This window comes from Megascapheus bottae, chromosome 18 (assembly GCF_031878675.1).
Source record: "Megascapheus bottae isolate mThoBot1 chromosome 18, mThoBot2.hap1, whole genome shotgun sequence".
In the NCBI taxonomy this organism is placed as follows: domain Eukaryota; kingdom Metazoa; phylum Chordata; class Mammalia; order Rodentia; family Geomyidae; genus Megascapheus; species Megascapheus bottae.
Genome location: NC_143526.1, coordinates 47,980,595 through 47,999,008, shown reverse-complemented (window position 1 = coordinate 47,999,008; position 18,414 = coordinate 47,980,595). Strand labels below are relative to the sequence as shown.

Below are 18,414 nucleotides of genomic sequence, written 5' to 3'. Positions count from 1 at the left end.
TGTATGTGGTAGCGAGGAATCGAACCCGGGTCTTCGTGCATGCTAGGCAAGCACTCTACCACTAGGCCACACTCCCGGCCCCTGCACTCTCTCTCTCTTTGCTCAAGGCTAGTACTCTCAGCACTTGAGCCACAGCACCACTTCCTGCTTTTTCTGTCTAGGTGGTACAGAGGAATCAAACCCAGGGCTTCATGCCTGCTGAGCAACACGCCCAGTCACAGCACGCTTTTGATTTCATCGTATTTCCACAACACACATACCTATTTACCAGATAATAACCCAAACAACATCTCCGAAAAAACATGCACCTACGTGTTCTTCTTGTGCTGGTACCAGAAGCTGAGTTCAGAGCGTGAGCCACCGCACCCAACCTTGAACTTCTCGTGTGGTTCACGCGCCGGTCGGAGGCTCTCAAGGCCTCGAGCCTCATCTCGTTAGCCCCTAGGAAGCGCGCAGTGGCGCTGCGGCTCCGGTGCGGCGGTCGTGCAAGCCCCCGGCCGAGCACGAGAAGCCGAGCGTCCCGTGGAGCCTCCGGGCAGGAGCGGGGCTTCTCGGCGCCCGTGCGCGGGGGCCGTGCGCGTCCCTGTCGGCCTGCAGCTCACCTCCTCTTTCGCCAGGGCTCTGCGTTTAGGACTGTCCCAGGGCTGCTGCAGTCCCTTGGGCGAGGCTGGACACAGAAGGGGCGCGAACCGCGACCGCTTCACACCAACGCGTGCCGGGACGGGCAGCGTGGCCCAGCCCCGCACCGGCCGGGCTCCCGGCTCGGCGGCGGCCGACGCCGCACTCCGCGGCCCCCCGGCTGAGGAGCCTCCGCGCGGGCGGGCGGCGCCGGGCCTTCGAGTCTACCCTAGAAAAGAAACCACCTGGCCCGCCGGGCGCGGCGGCAGGGCAGAGGCTGGGCCCCCGCTCCGCGGCTCCGCGGGTCCGTCGCGCACGCGGGCCGCGCCCACAGCCCACAGAAGGTGGCGCTAGGCCTCCCCCACCGCGCAGGCGCGCTGAGACCCCTGAGGCCTTATCTCGCGGCACCACCAGGCTCCGCTCGGAGCGCCAAATAAGTCGCGCAGCCTGCCCGGCCAGTGCGTGCGCGGCCTCGCCGCTTGCGTCACTAGGAAGCGCGTGCCCGTGCCGCCGCCGCCGCCGCCGCCGCCGAAGAATCCCCAACAAGGAGCGAAGCCCGTGGCCGCCGCCGCCGCCCACCGCCACCACCCCCGCCGCCGCCGTGCGCTGGAGCAGGCCCGCGCGGCCCCAGGTAAGCGGCGCGCCCGCGCCCGCGCCCCCCGCGGCGAGGCCTCTCGCGCTGCTCACGCGCCGCCGTCCAGTCAGGGGTCCCTGCGGAGCGTCAGGACGTTACGGCGGGGGGAGGGGAGGCCGGGGGAGGGGCGGCGGGCGCGCGGGGGCGGCGGCGGCGGCGGCGGCGGCGGCGGCGTCAGGGCGGCGGCGTCGGGCGGGCGGGCGCCGGGCGGGCGCCGGGCGGGCGGGCGCGCGAAGGCGGGCGGCGGCGGCGGCGGCGGCGGCGGCGGCGGCGCGGCTTCCGGCCTCCATCTTGGCGCCGCGGGCGGGAGCGGGCGGCTCCCCGGTGGGGGCCGAGGACGCGGACCCCGGTCGGCGCGCGCCTCGGGGGCTCCGGCGCGGCCGGCCGAGCCCCGGGTGCCCTCTGCTCGCTCGCCCTGCCCTTAGGAGCGGCAGTCACTCGCCATGACACCGGCCCGGTCCCCTGCAGGTCCCCCCGGCCCCGGCCGCGGCGGCCGGGCGGGAGGACTGGGTGTCCTTCCCGGCTCCTTCCCGGCGGGTCACCGTAGTGGGAGGGCATCCCACGCGGGACACGGCGCGAGCCCTGACCGTCGGGAAGCCGCCTTGGTGGCCCAGGGAGGGCGAGCGGTCAGGGGCGCGCGCACATCGGTCCGCTCTGCTGCTGCCGGGGGCGCGGCGGTGGCGGTGGCGGCGGTGGCGGTGGCGGTGGCGGTGGCGGCGGCGGCGGTGGCGGTGGCGGCGGCGGCGCTGGAGCTTACACGCAAGGCCCCACGCTCTTGTGGGGTTTGGCCAGTCCTGGGCTCGGGGCCTGGGCTCCGTCCTTGGGCTTCTCGAGGCTAGCGCTCACCACCTGCCCGCAGCACCGCTTCCGGCTGCCGTCTACGTAGGTGGTGCCGAGGACTCGAACCCGGGCTTCCTGCATGCTAGGCAGGCACTCGGCCGCTGGCCGATTCCCGGCCCAAGGCCTTACATTCTTTTCTTTTTCATGCGCCAGTCGTGAGGCCGAACTCAGGGCCCAAGTTCTTTTTCGATGTATGTAGTGCGGAGGAATCAAACTCAGGTGTTCTGTTTTCTTTGGGGGGTCATGGGGCCTGAACCCTGGGCCTGGGCGCTGTCCCTGAGCTCTTTAGCTCAAGGTTACCACACTACCCCTTCAGCCACAGCCCTGCTTCCCTCAACCCCCAGGCCTTGGTGCATGCTAGGCAAGCGCTCTATCATTAGCCCAAACTTCTGGCCCATTCCAGTGGTGTTTTTATTAAAGGAAAATACTCTGGAATTTTTAGTTTGCTGGCACTTTCCACTTGAACCATACCTTCATCCTAGATTTTAGACGATAAGTTTGGAGATGAAGCTTCAATTTTTCTTCCTGGGTTGGCTATTAACTATGATCCCTTAGATCTGAACCTTTTGAGTAGCTAGGATTACAGATTTGAGCCACTGGTGCCTAGCTCAAAGGAAGATGCCTAAATGTTTTTTCTTTATTGTTATTACAAAGGTGATGTACGGAGGAGTTACAGCTTAAGTAAGTCAGGTAAAAAGCACAATTCCATCATAGTGTCTAGTGAGTATTACCCCTGCATTTATCCTTTGTCCCGCCGTTTCTGTACCTTCTTACCCTCTCAGAGATCTATAAAGAAACAAACAAGATAAAAACAATGATGAAAAACCCTCCTGTTTCCATTTCCTGGAGTTCGTTTCCGTAACTATTATTTTGTAAGATCAGATGCACATAGGCTTGTGTCTTTGTGTTCCTCCCCTACTAAGAGTATCTTTTGGCCTCATGTACTGTGGTGTAATTTAGATCTAGCTTCTACATATTATGATACTTTGGATTTGTTCAAGGGACATGGAAAGTCTGATGTTGGAATACGATATACTGGCCAATCGCACAATAGCTTCTACCCCCCCCCCCCAAACCTGGGCACTGTTCCTGAGCTTGAGCTTCTTTTGCTCGAGGCTACTACTCTACTACTGGAAACACAGCATAACTTCCAGCTTTTTCTGTTTATGTGGTACTGAGAAATTGAACCTAGGGCTTTGGGGGTGCTAGACAAGCACTCTACCATTAAAGTCACATTCTCAGCCCCCCACTAGCATTTTTAAAATCTTGTTTATGAACTTAAGTTCAAGAATTAGTCTTAATGTGTTTTGTCTCTCACTTATCTCAGTATTAATTTGTGACTTGATCCACAAACAATAGGATTAAAGCTGTGTTTCAGTGTGGCCCCACTATGCCTCAGCCTTCAACTGTATGTGTGTGTGTGTGTGTGTGTGTTCGTGGCAGAGGGCACACTGAAGTCCTGTTCTGAGTCTCAACAGCATTGTACCAAGGATTTGAGCTGCTTCCTGTGAAACATTTAATCCAGCTGCCATGGGAGAGTGGAGTTCAGTTTTGTGTATTTGTACTTCTTGTCACGCTATAGCTTTGACTATTGGTTGAAGAGAACTGTCTTGCTTTGTGGTTGCAGTGTATGACCTTCATAGCCTGCTGAGCTGACCTACCAGCAAGCTGGTTTTACCCTGAAAAACTAGAATGGGAAGCTCCATAGTTGAAACTGGCCTTAGCTCACAATCTTTTTGTCTTAGCCCTCTGAGTGCTGAGCTCACAGGGCAAATTTTTCTACCTCCTGCTCTGGGGCTTGAACTCTTGGCACTGAGCACTGGCTCTGAGCTCCTTTTGTTCAAGGCTCATGCTCTACTACTTGCTCTACAGCTCCACTTCCAGCTTTCTATGTGGTTTATTGGAGATATGAATCTTATGCACTTTTCCTGTATGGGCTGGCTTCAATTCTCAGATTTCAGCCTCCTGAGTATCTAGGATTACAAATATGAGCCACCAGTGCTTGGCCAGCAGTATTTTTTTTTTTAAGTGAAATGCATAAGTATTCTGTTTGATCTTCTGTATAGGTGTTTTTATTTTGTTTGAGAAAGGATCTATATACCACAGGCTAGCCTTAAACTCCTGATCCTTCTGCCTCTGCCTCCCAAGTGTTAGAATTACAGATGTGTGCCATTATGTATGCCTGACTAAAGCACTTTGTTCTGAAGCCTCAATCTCAAGCATAGGGAAACAATGATCTTTTAAGTCAGCCAGTGTCTATGGCACTGCAACTTTTCTGCCCCAGAAGCAACTGAGGGCAGTCTTCAGAGACCCTGACCAGGGCTCAGGGTCCCTCAGCAGCAGAGCTATTGATGTGGCACTTGCTGACTGGCTTCTGGGTTTATGAGTGATGGTAAGGGACTGTGCTTGAAAACGTTCTATTACCTCACCCCCAACACTGGGGATTGAACCCGAGGATAGTCATATGGTTGTAATACTATTAAGGCTTTATTCTTGTGGTAAAATACATGTAACATAAACGTTCTGATCTTTAGTGGCAGCAAATTCACACTATTGTGCATCCAATACTCTGATAATTTCTAGAGCTTTTTTTTTTTTTATCATTTCATACTGTTTTTTTTTGTTGTTGTTGTTGTCAGGTCAGTCGTAGGGATTGAACTCTGAGCAAGGGCACTGTCCCTGAGCTCTTCAACCCAAGACTACTACCTTACCCCTGGAGCCACAGTGCCACTTCGGTTTTCTAGTGGTTAATTGGAGATTAGTCTCAAGGTCTTGAGTGTCTGGGCTGGCTTTGAACTGCAATCCTCAGATCTTAGCCTCCTGAGTAGCTAGGATTACAGGTGAGAGCCACCGAGCCTGGCAAAAGTGAAGTTTTGTGTCTGTACAACAGTAACATTCCACTTCCCCCTAGTTACACTTTGGTAATCTGGATTTTATATTGTGACTGTGTCTTGGACTGTTTATATAATTCATATGTTTGAATCACAATATTTGTCCTTTTGTATCTGGCTTCTTTCACTTAATGGAATGTTGTCAAAACTTATTCATGCTGGGCGTGGTGGCTCACCCCTGTAATCCTAGCTATTCAGGAGGCTGAATTTTAGTATCAGTTCTGGTACTAAAAGAACATGAGACTCTTATCTCCAATTAATCACCAGAAAACAGGGTGTGGCATGTGGCTCAAGGGATAAGGTGGTACTCTTGAGCTGAAGGGCTCAGGGACAGCGCCCAGGTCCAGAGTTCAAGCCCATGACTGACCAAAAAAAAAAAAAAAGTATCCATGTTTTTATATGTATCAGAATTTTACTCCATTTTAAGGTTGAATAATATTCCATTGTACACATACAACATTCTGTTTGTTTTTTCATCTCTTGATCGACATGTAGATGGTTTCTGGTTTGGCACTGCTGGAGCAGTGCTGTTACAATATTGTTATGCAGGTATCTGTTTTAGCCCTTGCTTTCAATTGTATCTAGTGTGGGTTGTAATAGCTTACATAATTCCAGAGTAACTTTTTTTTTTTTTTTTTAAATTTGCCAGTCCTGGGCTTGAGCTCAGGGCCTGAGCACTGTCCTTGGGCTTTCTCAAGGCTAGAGCTCTACCACTTGAGCCTCAGCACCATTTCCGGCTTTTTTTCTATGTTTGTGGTACCAAGGAATCGAACCCGGGTCTTCGTGCATGCTAGGCAAGCACTCTACCACTAGGCCAAACTCCCGGCCCTCAGTATAACTTTTTGAGATACATTCCTTTCTTTTTTTTTTTTTTTTCTTTTTTTTGTCAGTCATGGGGCTTGAACTCTGGGCCCTGGGTGTTATCCCTGAGCTCTTCAGCTCAAGGCTACTGCCCTACCCCTTGAGCCACAGCACCACTTCTGGTTTCTGGTAGTTAATTGGGGATAAGAGTCTCACGAACTTTAGTGCCCATGCTGGCTTTGAACCGCGATCCTCAGATTTCAGCCAGCTGAGCCTCTAAGATTATAGGGGTGAGCCTCCATGCCTGGCTTTTGAGGAACATGTCTGCTTACTGCACAGAGTTCCAATTTCTTTTTTATTCCTCACTTTTTATTTTTTATTCTGCTAGTATGAAGCAGTGTTTCTTTTCTTTCTTTTCCCTCCCTCCCTCCCTCCCTTCCTCCCTCCATTCCTTCCTTCCTTCCTTCCTTCTTTGTTTTTTTTTATTATTATTATTATTTTTTTTGCCAGTCCTGGGCTTCAGCTCAGGGCCTGAGCACTATCCTTGGGCTTTCTCAAGGCTAGAGCTCTTCCACTTGAGCCTCAGCACCATTTCCGGCTTTTTTCTATGCATGTGGTACCGAGGAATCGAACCCGGGTCTTCGTGCATGCTAGGCAAGCACTCTACCACTAGGCCAAACTCCCGGCCCTTCCTTCCTTCTTTCTTTCTTTCTTTCTTTCCTGACTTTTTAAAAAATCATTCCTGGGGCTTGAACTCAGGGCCTGATCACTGTCCTTGGGCTTTCTCAAGGCTAGAGCTCTGCCACTTGCTCGAGCAAGTGGTAAGGAGGGATCAAACCCAAGGGTTCATTCCTGCTAGGTGAGCACTCTACCACTAGGCCATGCTCTTGGCCAGGCCTTTTTTCATAGATAACTAGTAATGCCCAGGGTCCTTTTGTGTGCCTTTGGTATATATTCCTTGGAGAAATGTCTTAAGTTCTTGGCCAACATTTTAAATTGAGTCACTTGTTTTAGTTCTTTATATATTCTGGATACTAATCCTTTATCAGTTATTTGTTTTGTTAATGCTTTCTTCCATTCTTTGCTTACTCTTTCATACTCCCATAGTATCCCTTGATGCACAAAAGTTTTTATTTTTTGTTGTTTTGATGTCATGGGGTTTGAACTAAGGGCCTCATAATTGCTAGCCTGGCACAGTATCACCAAGCCATGCCTCTAGCCTTTTTTTTTAATTTTTTTTTTCCTGTGGATCATGGGGCTTGAATTAGGCCTGGGTTAGCTCAGGCTGTCCCTGAGCTCTTCAGCTCTAGGCTACCGCCCTACCCTTGGGCCAAGCCCCATTTTCCAGTTTTCTAGAGGTCCTTTTATGCCTGGGCTAACTTTGAACTTTGATCCTCACATCTTAGCCTCCTGAGTAGCTAGGATTACGGTGTGAGCCACTGGGACTGGCTTTTTTTTTGTTTTGTTTTGTTTTTTTGGTAGCTTATGGGGCTTGAACTCGGGGCCTGGGCACTGTCCCTGATCGTCTTTGTGCTCAAGGCTTTACCACTTGAGCCACAGTGCCACTGCTGGGTTTTGAGTGGTTAATTGGTGATAAGAGTCTTACAAAGACTTTTCTGCCCCAGCTAGTTTCAAGCTGTGATCCTCAGATCTCAGTCTTCTGAGTAGCCACCAGTGCCTGGCCTTAGTGGTTATATTTGTGATAGTGTTTTAGTCCCCCTGAGGGTACACCGAAGCGCTCACCTGCTAGTCCAATAGGCTGCTGTCCCCTATCTTGGCATGCTCTTTTCCCAGGCAACACTAGCCCCATTTGGTACAGGCAGTAAATAATTGGCTTCTTCCCCTCTCTACCTTGAGATGGTACTCCTTTGGGGCAGTTATAGCCATCTGAGGCAACAAGATTGCTCTAAAGTGACCTTCAAGTCTGGACAGCTGAAAAATCCCTTACCTGTACTTGGGCAGCAGCCATGAGTCCTAGCCTGCCGTGATGAAGCCCCTGGTCCACATGTTCACACCAAAGTCCCCCCTGCTAGTCTCCTTGGTTGTATAGGTTGCATAAACAATCGCTGCACTTCTCATTTTGTCAGAAGGTGTCTTGCTGGTAATAAATCTTTTCTTTGTGCCTGGATGTCTGTGTGATTTTCTTTTAGGGCCTAATCCCACCCGTTTACTTAGAGTGTGCTCACAGCCTTAGACCGAGATCACAGGTATGTATTACCACCATCCAACTTTGGATTGAGAAGGCAGTTTCATAAACTGAATCTCCCAGGCTACCTTGAACCTCAGTCCTATTCTTAGCCTACTATGAAAAAAATTATACATATATATATATATCTCATATATATCATACATATATATATATATACACATACATACATATATATCCTTTTCTCTCCTCCTCCTCCTCCTAGATTTTTCTGTGTATGTGGTACTAAGGAATCAAACCCAGGCTTCATGTATGCTAGATAAGCACTCCACCACTAGGCCATATTCCCAGCCCCATGTATGTCCTTTTCCTGAGCACTTCCTGTTAGAAGTTTCTGGCCCATTTACTGAGTTGGAATTCTACCACTTGAGCTATGCCTCTAGTCCTGCTTTTTGCTGGTTATTTTGGAGATAGACTCTTGTGAATTTTCTGGGTTGGCATCAAATTTTGCTTCTCCAGATACCAGACTCCTGATTAGCTAATAATATAGGATGAGTCACCAGCACCTAGAGAATGTTTTTTTCTTTCCCTTTCATTTTCCCTTTCTGTTTCCCTTTCCTTTCCCTCTTGTTTCTCTCTGTCTCTGTCTCTCTGTCTCTCTCCCTCCCTCCCTCTCTCTCTCTCTGTCATCTCCATCTGTCTATAATTGGGCATGAAATCAATGCCTTGAACTCTCACAACTGGCTTTTTCTTTTATACTTCGCTCTCTAGTTCATAGACATTCCTCCAGTCCAGTTTATTTTGTGGCTAATTGAGATAGTCTCTTGAATTTTCTGCCTAGCCTGACTTTTAAACTGTGATCCTCAGATCTCAGCCTTTAGTAGCTAGGATTATTGGTGTGAGCCATCAGCATATAGCACTAGTGTTCATTTCTCCCCCCACCCCTTGGCTTTTTGCTTTTTTTCTTTCTGTCTTTGTGCCTGTTCTGGGACTTCTTGCACTTAAGGCCCATGCACTGAACTTTTGTGCTAGCTCTCTACTAATGGAGCCATAGTTCTACTTTCTGCTTTTTTTTGGGTACTTAATTATAGATGAGTCTCTCAGACTTTCATGCCCAGGCTGGCTTTTAGCAGAGATCCTCAGATTTCAGCCTCTTGAGCAGCTAGGATTATAGTCATGAGCCACTGGTGCCCAATACTAGTTTTCATTTCTTTACGTAAATATTTAAGAATGAGATTATTGAGTGGTATAGTAAGAGTATGTTTGACAGCTGGCACAGTGGCTCACTCCTGTAATCCTAGCTACTCAGGAGGCTGAGATCTGAGCATCAAGGTTCAAAGCCAGCCCAGGCACAAAGGACCTGATCTCCAATTAACCTCTAGAAAAAAAATGGGAAGTGGAGTTTGGCTCATATGTAGGGCGGTGGCATAGAGCTGAAGAGCTCAGGTATAGTGCCTAGGCCGAGTTCAGGCTCCATGACCACAAAAAAAAAAAAGAAAAGGAAAAAAAAAGTATGTTTAACTTTGTAAGAAACCACTAAACTGTTTTCTGGTGTGGTGGATCAGTAAACATTCCAGTAAGTAGTATATTATGAGAACTCAAGTTATATTCCACATCCTTTCAGCACTCTTATTTATTCTTTTGGTGTTGAGGTTCAAACTCAGGGCCTTGTACTTGCCAGGAAGGTGTTCTACCACTTAAGCCATGACTCAGCCTTTTTTATTTCTGTTGTTATTTATTTATTTGTTTGCTTGTTTATTTATTTATTTATTTTTTTGTTCGTAGGGCTTGAACTCTGGGCCTGGGCTCTGTCCTTGAGATCTTCATCCCAAGGCTAGCATTGTACCACTTGAGCCACAAAACTTCTGGTTTTCTGGTGGTTATTTGGAGCTAAGAGTCTCACAGACTTTTGTGCCAAGGCTGGCTTTGAACCACCTCAGATTTCAGCCTCCTGAATAGATAGGATTACCCATGTGAGCTGCTAGTGCCTAGCTTTCTGTTATTATTATTATTATTATTATTGTTATTATTATTATTTTGAGTAGGGTCTTGAGTTTAATGTTTGGATCATTCTGGACCATAATCTACCTTTTTTCACTTTCCTAAAAAGCTGGGCATACCACCGTGATTTCATTGGTTGAGATGGACTCTTGTAGACTTTTTTTTTTGCCTACCCTGGCCTTGAACTATCATCCTCTTGATTTCTGCCTCCCAAATTGCTGAAATTACAAGCATGCACCATTGCACCTTGGCTTGTTATTTATTTATTATTTAATGTTTTTATTAAAGAATTTATTAACATTGATTTTTTATATCATATTTCAAATGTCATGTTTAACAAACAAGTATTCAAGAAGGGAATCTCTGTATACAATCACTGGCACTTAGGTCTTAGAACATAATTAAAATTAAGCCAAGGGTTTATATGTCATGTATACATATTAATCTTTGTAATAAAACATGACTATAGAGTAGCCCATCATAGATTTTTTTTTTTTTTTTTTGCCAGTCCGGGGCTTGAGCTCAGGACCTGAGCACTGTCCGTGGACTTTCTCAAGGCTAGAGCTCTACCACTTGAGCCTCAGCACCACTTCCGGCTTTTTTCTCTATATGTGGTACCGAGGAATCGAACCCGGGTCTTCATGCATGCTAGGCAAGCACTTTAACCACTAGGCCAAACTCCCGGCCCCCCCCATCATAGATTTTTATGTCTATGTAGTTGTTTATATCTCCAAGACCATGTCTATCACATTGGGTGCACAAATATTGAGTCATCGCTCTTGTACTGTTTGGATCTAATATCCACATATTAAGGATACCATGCAACTTTAGTTCTTTTGGTCTTGACTTACCTCATGCAACATGATTCGCTCTAGCTTCATCTACTTCCCAGCGAATGCCATTATTTTTGTGTGTGCGTGTGTGTGTGTGTATCACATTTTTTGTATCCATTCATCTACAGTAGGGCATCTGAGTTGTTTCCATCACTTGGCTGTTGTGAATAGTGTAGCGATGAACATAGCTAAACAGGTGTCCTTATCATATCCTGGGTTACGATGTTCAGGATAGATGCCCAGGAGTGGTATGGCACGATTGTAGGGAAGGTATATTTTTCAGTTTTGTTTTTTTTTTTGCCAGTCCTGGGTTTAGGCTCAGGGCCTGAGCACTGTCCTTGGACTTTCTCAAGGCTAGAGCTCTACCACTTGAGCCTCAGCACCACTTCTGGCTTTTTTCTATGTATGTGCTACCAAGGAATCGAACCTGGGTCTTCATGCATGCTAGGCAAGCACTCTACCATTAGGCCAAACTCCCAGCCCCATATTTTTCAGTTCTTTAAGAAACCTCCAAACTGCTTTTCAGCGTGACTGAACTTGTTTACATTCCTATCAGCAGTGCAGTAGGGTTCCTCTTTCTCCATAACCCTGCCAGCATTTGTCATTGTCTGAGTTCAGAATCTTGGCCATTCTAATTAGGGTAAGATGGTATCTTGGAGTTGTTTTTATTTGCATTTCCTTTATGACCATGGATGATGAGCATTTTCTCATATGTTTTTCTGCCATTTTAGCCTCTTCTTTTGATAAGTCTCTCTTTAGTTCCCTTGCCCATTTAGTGAATGGTTTGTTGGGTTTTGGGGGGGGATTAGTTTCTTGAGTTCCCTGTAGATACTGGATATTAAGCATGTGTCTGATGTATTATTGGTAAATATCTTTTCGCAGTTGATTGACTGTCTTTCTATTTAGTAGCTATGCTTTTATCTGTGAAGAAACCTTTTATTTTTAGGTAATCCCATTTGTTGAGTCTCTCTCCAATCAGTTGTGACCCTGGGATTCTGTTCAGGAAGTTTTTGCCTGTGCTTATGAGTTCCAGTGTCTCTCCTACTCTATCATGTAACCGTTTCAAGGTTTCAGGTCTGATATTGAGGTCTTTGATCCATTTTGAGTTAATGCTTGTGCATGGCGAAAGGCTAGGATCAATTTTTAGTTTTCTGTATGTCGCTGCCCAGTTTTGCCAGCACCAATAATAGGCTGTGTTTATTCCACTGTACATCTTTGGCTCCTTTGTCAAATACAAGTTCTATGTCTGGGTCTTCTATTCTGTTCCACTGATCTTCTGGTCTGTTTTTGTGCCAATACCGTGCTGTTTTTGTTATTATGGCTCTGTAGTAGAGTTTGAAGTCTGGTATTGTAATACCACCTGCATTGCTCTTTTTGCCTAGAATTGTTTTGGCTATTCTAGTCTTTTCTTGTTCCATATGATGAACCTTTGGATTATATCTTCTATTTCAGTAAAGAATGTCTTTGGGGGCCGGGAGTTTGGCCCAGTGGTAGAGTGCTTGCCTAGCATGCAGGACGACCCAGGTTCGATTCCTCGGTACCACATACATAGAAAAAAGCCGGAAGTGGTGCTGAGGCTCAAGTGGTAGAGCTCTAGCCTTGAGAAAGATCAAGGACAGTGCTCAGGCCCTGAGCCCAAGCACAGGACTGGCAAACAAACAAACAAACAAACAAACAAAACAACAACAACAACAAAAAGAATGTCTTTGGGATTTTGATGGGGATTGCGTTGAATTTATCAGTTTTGGCAATATGGCTATTTTCACTATATTGGTTCTCCCTACCTGTGAGCATGGGATATCTTTCCATTTCCTAGTGCCCTCTTTAATTTCTTTTGATAGGCTTTTATAATTTTCATTAAATATTCCTTTACATCTTTGGTTAATTCCTAAATATTTTATTCTTTTGGGGGCTATTGAGAATGGGATCATTTTCTTGATTTCGCCTTCTGATTGCGTATAGTTGGCGTACAGAAAGGCTACTGATTTTTGCATGTTAATTTTGTATCCTGCCACTTTGCTAAAGTGGTTTATTAATTCTAGGAGTTTGGGAGTGGAGCTTATTGGGTCACTCAGGTAGAGGATCATGTCATCTGCAAATAGTGATAGTTTAATTTCTTCTTTCCCTGTGTGGATCCCTTTGATGTCCTTTTCTTGTCTTATTGCTCTGGCTAAGGGTTCCAGCACTATATTGAAGAGAAGTGGAGAGAGTGGGCATCCCTGTCTAGTTCCTGATTTTAAGGTGAATGGTTCCAGTCTTTCACCATTTAGTATGATACTGGCTGTAGGTTTGTCATATATGGCTTTGATTATTTTAAGGAATGTACCTCCTATTCCTATTTTTTCTAGTGCTCTCAACATGAATGGATGTTGTATTTGTCAAATGCCTTCTCCACATCCAGAGATATTATCATATAATTCTTATCCTTAGCTCTTTTGATATGATGTATTACATTGATTGATTTGTGAATGTTAAACCAGCCTTGCATCTGTGGGATGAAGCCTACTTGATTGTAATGTATGATTTTTAAAATTTGTTTCTGGATTCTTTGTGTCTATGTTCATTAGAGAGATAAGTCTGTAGTTCTCTTTTTTTTGTTGGGTCTTTCCCTGGTTTGGGAATGAGTGTAATATTAGCTTCATAAAATGAGTCTGGTATGGTCCCTTCTGCTTCTATTTCTCGGAAGAGTTTCAGGAGTATAGGTGTTACTTCATCTTTGAAAGTCTTGTAGAATTCCACAATGAAACCGTCTGGACCTCGGCTCTTTTTGGTTGGCATTTCCCTGATTGCTTCTGCTATCTCATTGTTTGAAATTGGTTTGTTCAGTTTGCTTATCTTTTTTCAGTTTAATGTGGGTAGCCTATATTTATTTAAGAAACCATCCATTTCTACTAAATTTTCCTGTTTCTTTGAATATAGGCCCTGGAAGTACTTATTCATAATGGACTGAATTTCTTGAATATCAATCATGATTGTTCCTGTAGGATCTCTGATCATGTTTATTTGAGTCTCCCCTCTCCTTTTTTTGATTAATCTTGCCAGGGGTCTGTCAGTTTTGTTGTCTCTTTCAAAGAACCAACTTTTTGATTTATTAATTTTATGTATAGCAGATCTCTGATATTTCCAATTTTATTTTTGTTATTTCTGTCCTTCTAGTTGTTTTAGAATTAACTTTTTCTTGCTCCTCTAGGTGCTTCAATTTCTTCTTTAGGTAATTTACATGATCTTCTTCTGTCTTTTTAATATGGGCTACTAGTGCTATAAATTTGCCCCTTAAAACTGCTTTTGCTGTGTCCAATAAGTTCCTTTGTGATGTATGTTGATTGTCATTACATTCAAGGAAGTTTTGAATTTCTTCTTTGATTTGTTCTGTAACCCAGGAGTTATTCAGAAATGTGTTGTTCAGCTTCCAAGTGTTTGAATGTTTTTTACCCTTTACTATGTTGTTTAGAACTAGTCTGATTCCACTATGATCAGATAGAATGCAGGGGATTATATCAGTCTTCCTGTATCTGCTTAAGTTTTCTGTATGAACTATTATATGATCTATTTTGGAGTATGTTCATGTGCTGCCAACAAAAATGTATAAAGTTTTGCCATTAGGTGGAAGACTCTGCATATATCTGATAAGCCCATCTGGGCTATGGTGTTATTTAACTCAAAGGTGTCTTTGCTTATCTTTTGTTGAGTTGACCTGTCATTTGGTGAGAGTGGCGTATTGAAGTCTTCCACTATGACTGTGCTTGAGTCTGTCTTGTTCTGTAACTCTGAGTTTGCTTGACGTACTTGGGTGCTCCAATATTGGGGGAGTAAATGTTTATAACTGTAATATTCTGGTTATGAACTGTTCCCTTTACCAATACGTAGTGGCCATCTTTATCTTTATGTAGTGATTTTACTGGGAAGTTAATTTTGTCAGAGATTAAGATTGCTACTCCTGCTTTTTTACACCGTGTGTTGGAGTGGAAAATTCTTTTCCATCCTTTCACTTGGAGTTTGTTTCTGTCTTTGGCAGAGGCAGCATATTAATGGGTCTTGTTTCTTAATCCAATCTGCTGTTCTGTGTCTGTTGCTTGGGTTGTTCAGCCTGTTCACATTTAGGGAAATTATGGAGAAGTGGTTAGCATCCTTTGTCATTATTTATTTTTCTTTCTGTGTTTCTCTTTTTTTCCCCGTTGTGTTTACTGATTTATAGCTTTTTTTTTTTGGCCAGTCCTGGGCTTGAGCTCAGGGCCTGAGCACTGTCCTTGGACTTTCTTAAGGCTAGAGCTCTACCACTTGAGCCTCAGCACCACTTCTGGCTTTTTTTTCTATGTATGTGGTGCCAAGGAATTGAACCCGGGTCTTTGTGCATGGTAGGCAAACACTCTACCACTAGGCCAAACTCCTGGCCCAGGTAATAGCTTCTTGATGGGAGTTCTTGCTGTTCTGCAATTTGTTCTTGATTATTTAATATTTTTTGTAATGATGGTTTAGTGTGCATATATTCATATAGCTTCTCTTTGGAATGAAATATTTTTGTTTCTCCCTCAAATGTAAATGCTAGTTTTACTAGATATATCAGTCTGGGTTGGCAGTTGTTGGTTTTCAGGGCATGATTGATATTTTTCCAGGCTTTTCTTGCATTTAGGGTTTGTATGGAGAGGTCTACAGTGATTCTAACTTTTTTCCATTGTAGTATAGCTCTTCCTTTGTTTTTGCGGCATTTAAGATCAGCTACTTAGTATTCAGGTCTAATGTTTTTACTAAGATGTGTATGGACGAGTTCCTTCTGGTATCTTGTTTGCTTGGGGTCCTGAAGGCTTCAGTAATGTGAGAGAGACTTTCCCTTTTGAGGTTGGGGAAGTTCTCTGGTATAATCTTAGTGAATAAGTGTTGCATTCCCTCTGTTTGAAACTCCTCCCCTTCATCAATTCCTATTATATGAAAGTACTCTGTAGTGTAGTCATTGACTTTAATTGGCATTTCCCAGTGGATTAACTGTTCTGAGAATCTTCTTATGTGCTTATTTTCATCATCACATATTATTTGCTAGTCTGTTGTCCATTTAGAAAGACCATATGGTGTTTGTCCATTTGAAAGATTGGGTGATTTTTTTTCTTTACTGTTTTTCTTCATAAATTCTGGGTGCAAGCTGTTTGTCATATATGATTTGCAAATATTGTCATCTTCTGTAGGCTCTATTATGTTTATCCTTCTCAAATTGGCTTATTTCACTTAGCAATTTGCATTTGAGTTTACTACATATCTCAATACCTTCGTAACTCATTTCTATTGTCTCCAAATTCTGCTCCATTGTGTGGAATATGAACAGTTGGTTCTCTTACCTGTTAAAGGACTTTAAAAAATTAATTTGTTTTGTTGTTATTATAGAGGTGATGTTTAGAGGGATTACAATTACATGAGTTGGGTAATGAGTGCAGTGTCTTCTGTCCCTTCCCGCTGTCCCAGTCCCTCCATCCAATCTCCTCCCACGAGTTGTATAGTTCACTTTTACCTGTGCTCAGTGATCTCTACTGCTGTGCTTTTCACCCTTTTTCCTTTTAGTTCTGTAACCTCCCCATCAAAGAATCAAACCCCAGGGCTTCATGCATACTAGGTGAGCACTCTACCACTAGGCTATACTTTTTTTTTTTTTTTTGCCAGACCTGAAGCTTGAACTCAGGACCTGAGCACTCTCCTTGGACACTTTTTACTCAAAGCTAGTGCTCTATCACTTGAGCCACAGCACCACTTCTGGATTTTTCTATTTATGTGGAACCGAAGACTCAAACCTGGGTCTTTGTGTATGCTAGGCAAGCACTCTACCACTAGGCCAAACTCCTGGCATTTTTTTTTTTTTTTTTGCCTAGAATTGCTTCATCTATTCTAGGCCTTTTGTTTTTCCATATGAAGTTTTGATTGTTTTGTCTGTCTTGGTAAATGGTTGTCGTTGGTATTTTGGCAATATGGCCATTTTCATAATATTGATTCTGTCTATCTATGAAAGGTCTTTCCATTTCCCAGTGTCCTCTTGGATTTCTTACTTCAGATTTTTATAGTTTTACTATAAAGACCTGTTACATTTTTGGTTAGGTTGATTCCTAGTTTGTTTTATTTATTCATTTATTTATTTTTGAGACGATTTCCTTTTTTTGCTTATACAGTGTTGGCATACAGAAAGGTTATTGATTTTTGTGGGTTAATTTTATATTTGTTACTTTGCCAAAGTGGTTTATTAGCTCTAGGAGATTAGAGATGGAGTCTTTTGGGGCTTTAGGTATACAATCATGTTGTCTGCAAATAGGGATGGTTTGATTTCTTCTTTCCCTTTGTGAATCCATATTATTTTATTTTATTTTTTGCTAGTCCTGGTCCTTGAATCACAGCATCACTGCCAGCTTTTTCTTTCTGAGTAGTTTATTGGAGATAAGAGTCTCAAGAACCGGGGGTGTTGGCTCACACCTGTAATCCTAACTACTCAGAAGGCTGAAATCTGACGATTGGTTCAAAGCTAGCCTGGCCACTGAAACTGTTTATCTCCAGTTAACCACCAGAAAACCAGAAGTGGCTTTGAGGCTCAAGGGGTAGGGTGATAGCCTTGAGCTGAAGAGCTCAGGGACAATGCCCAGGCCTGAGTTCAAGTCCCATGACTGACCAAAAAAACAAAAAGACAAACAAAAGCAATCCTCCCCCGCCCCCAAAGAAAAGAGTCTCAGGGACTTTCCTGCCCAGGCTACCTTCAAATGCAATCCTTAGCCTTCAGCCTCCTTAGTAGCTGGATTGTAAGTGTGAGCCACTGGTGCCGGGCTATGAATCCCTCTTAAATGGATTGAATTTTTTTTTTTTGCCAGTCCTGGGGCTTGAACCCAGTGCCTAATACCCTACCCTTGAGCCACAGTACCACTTGTAGCTTTTTCTGTGTGTATGAGGTACCAAGGACTCGAACCTGGATCTTTGTGTATGCTAGGCAAGCACTCTACCACTAGGCCAAACTCCGCGCCTCCTGTATAACATTTTTTTTTTTTATCCATTTATCTGTTGTTGGGTACCTTGTTTTATTCCATCATTTGGCTGTTGCAAAAATTGTTGTGATATACATGTATATGCAGATGTCTTTCTGGTATATTAATTTATACTGTCCTTTGGAGATAGGCCCAATAATGGTATGGGAGCTCATAAGGAAGATCTCCTTTTAGGCTTTTTTTTTTTTTTTTTTTTTTTGCCAGTCCTGGGCTTGAGCTCAGGGCCTGAGCACTGTCCTTGGACTTTTTCAAGGCTAGAGCTCTACCCACTTGAGCTTCAGCACCACTTCACCACGTCTGGCTTTTTTTTTTTTTCTATGTATGTGGTGCCGAGGAATCGAACCCGGGTCTTCATGCATGCTAGGCAAGCACTCTACCACTAGGCCAAACTCCCGGCCCCTCCTTTTAGGCTTTTGAGGAACCTCCATACTGATTTCTACAGAGGCTGCATTAGTTTACATCTCACAACAGTGTATGAAGATCCTCTTTCTCCCTATCTTCTATCTTTTGTTTTGGGTGGCTACTACTTTGACTGGAGTGAAATGTTAGTATAGTCTTGATTTTTGCATTTCCTTTATGGCTAAGGATATTGGACATTTCTTCATGTATCTGTTAGCTATTTGTATTTCTTCTTGTGAGAAATGTC

At 44.7% G+C, this 18,414-nt stretch overlaps 1 protein-coding gene across 2 annotated transcripts in view; it reads left to right on the top strand.

Moving 5' to 3' along the window:
• Positions 1 to 1,132: 1,132 nt before the first annotated feature.
• Gmeb2 (glucocorticoid modulatory element binding protein 2) overlaps positions 1,133 to 18,414 on the top strand; it is a 43,768-nt gene continuing 26,486 nt past the window's right edge. For both annotated transcript variants that reach the window (XM_090352640.1, XM_090352639.1), the window contains exon 1: positions 1,133 to 1,249. The gene's annotated coding sequence lies outside the window, so the exon portion shown is untranslated. The remainder of the gene's footprint in view (positions 1,250 to 18,414) is intronic.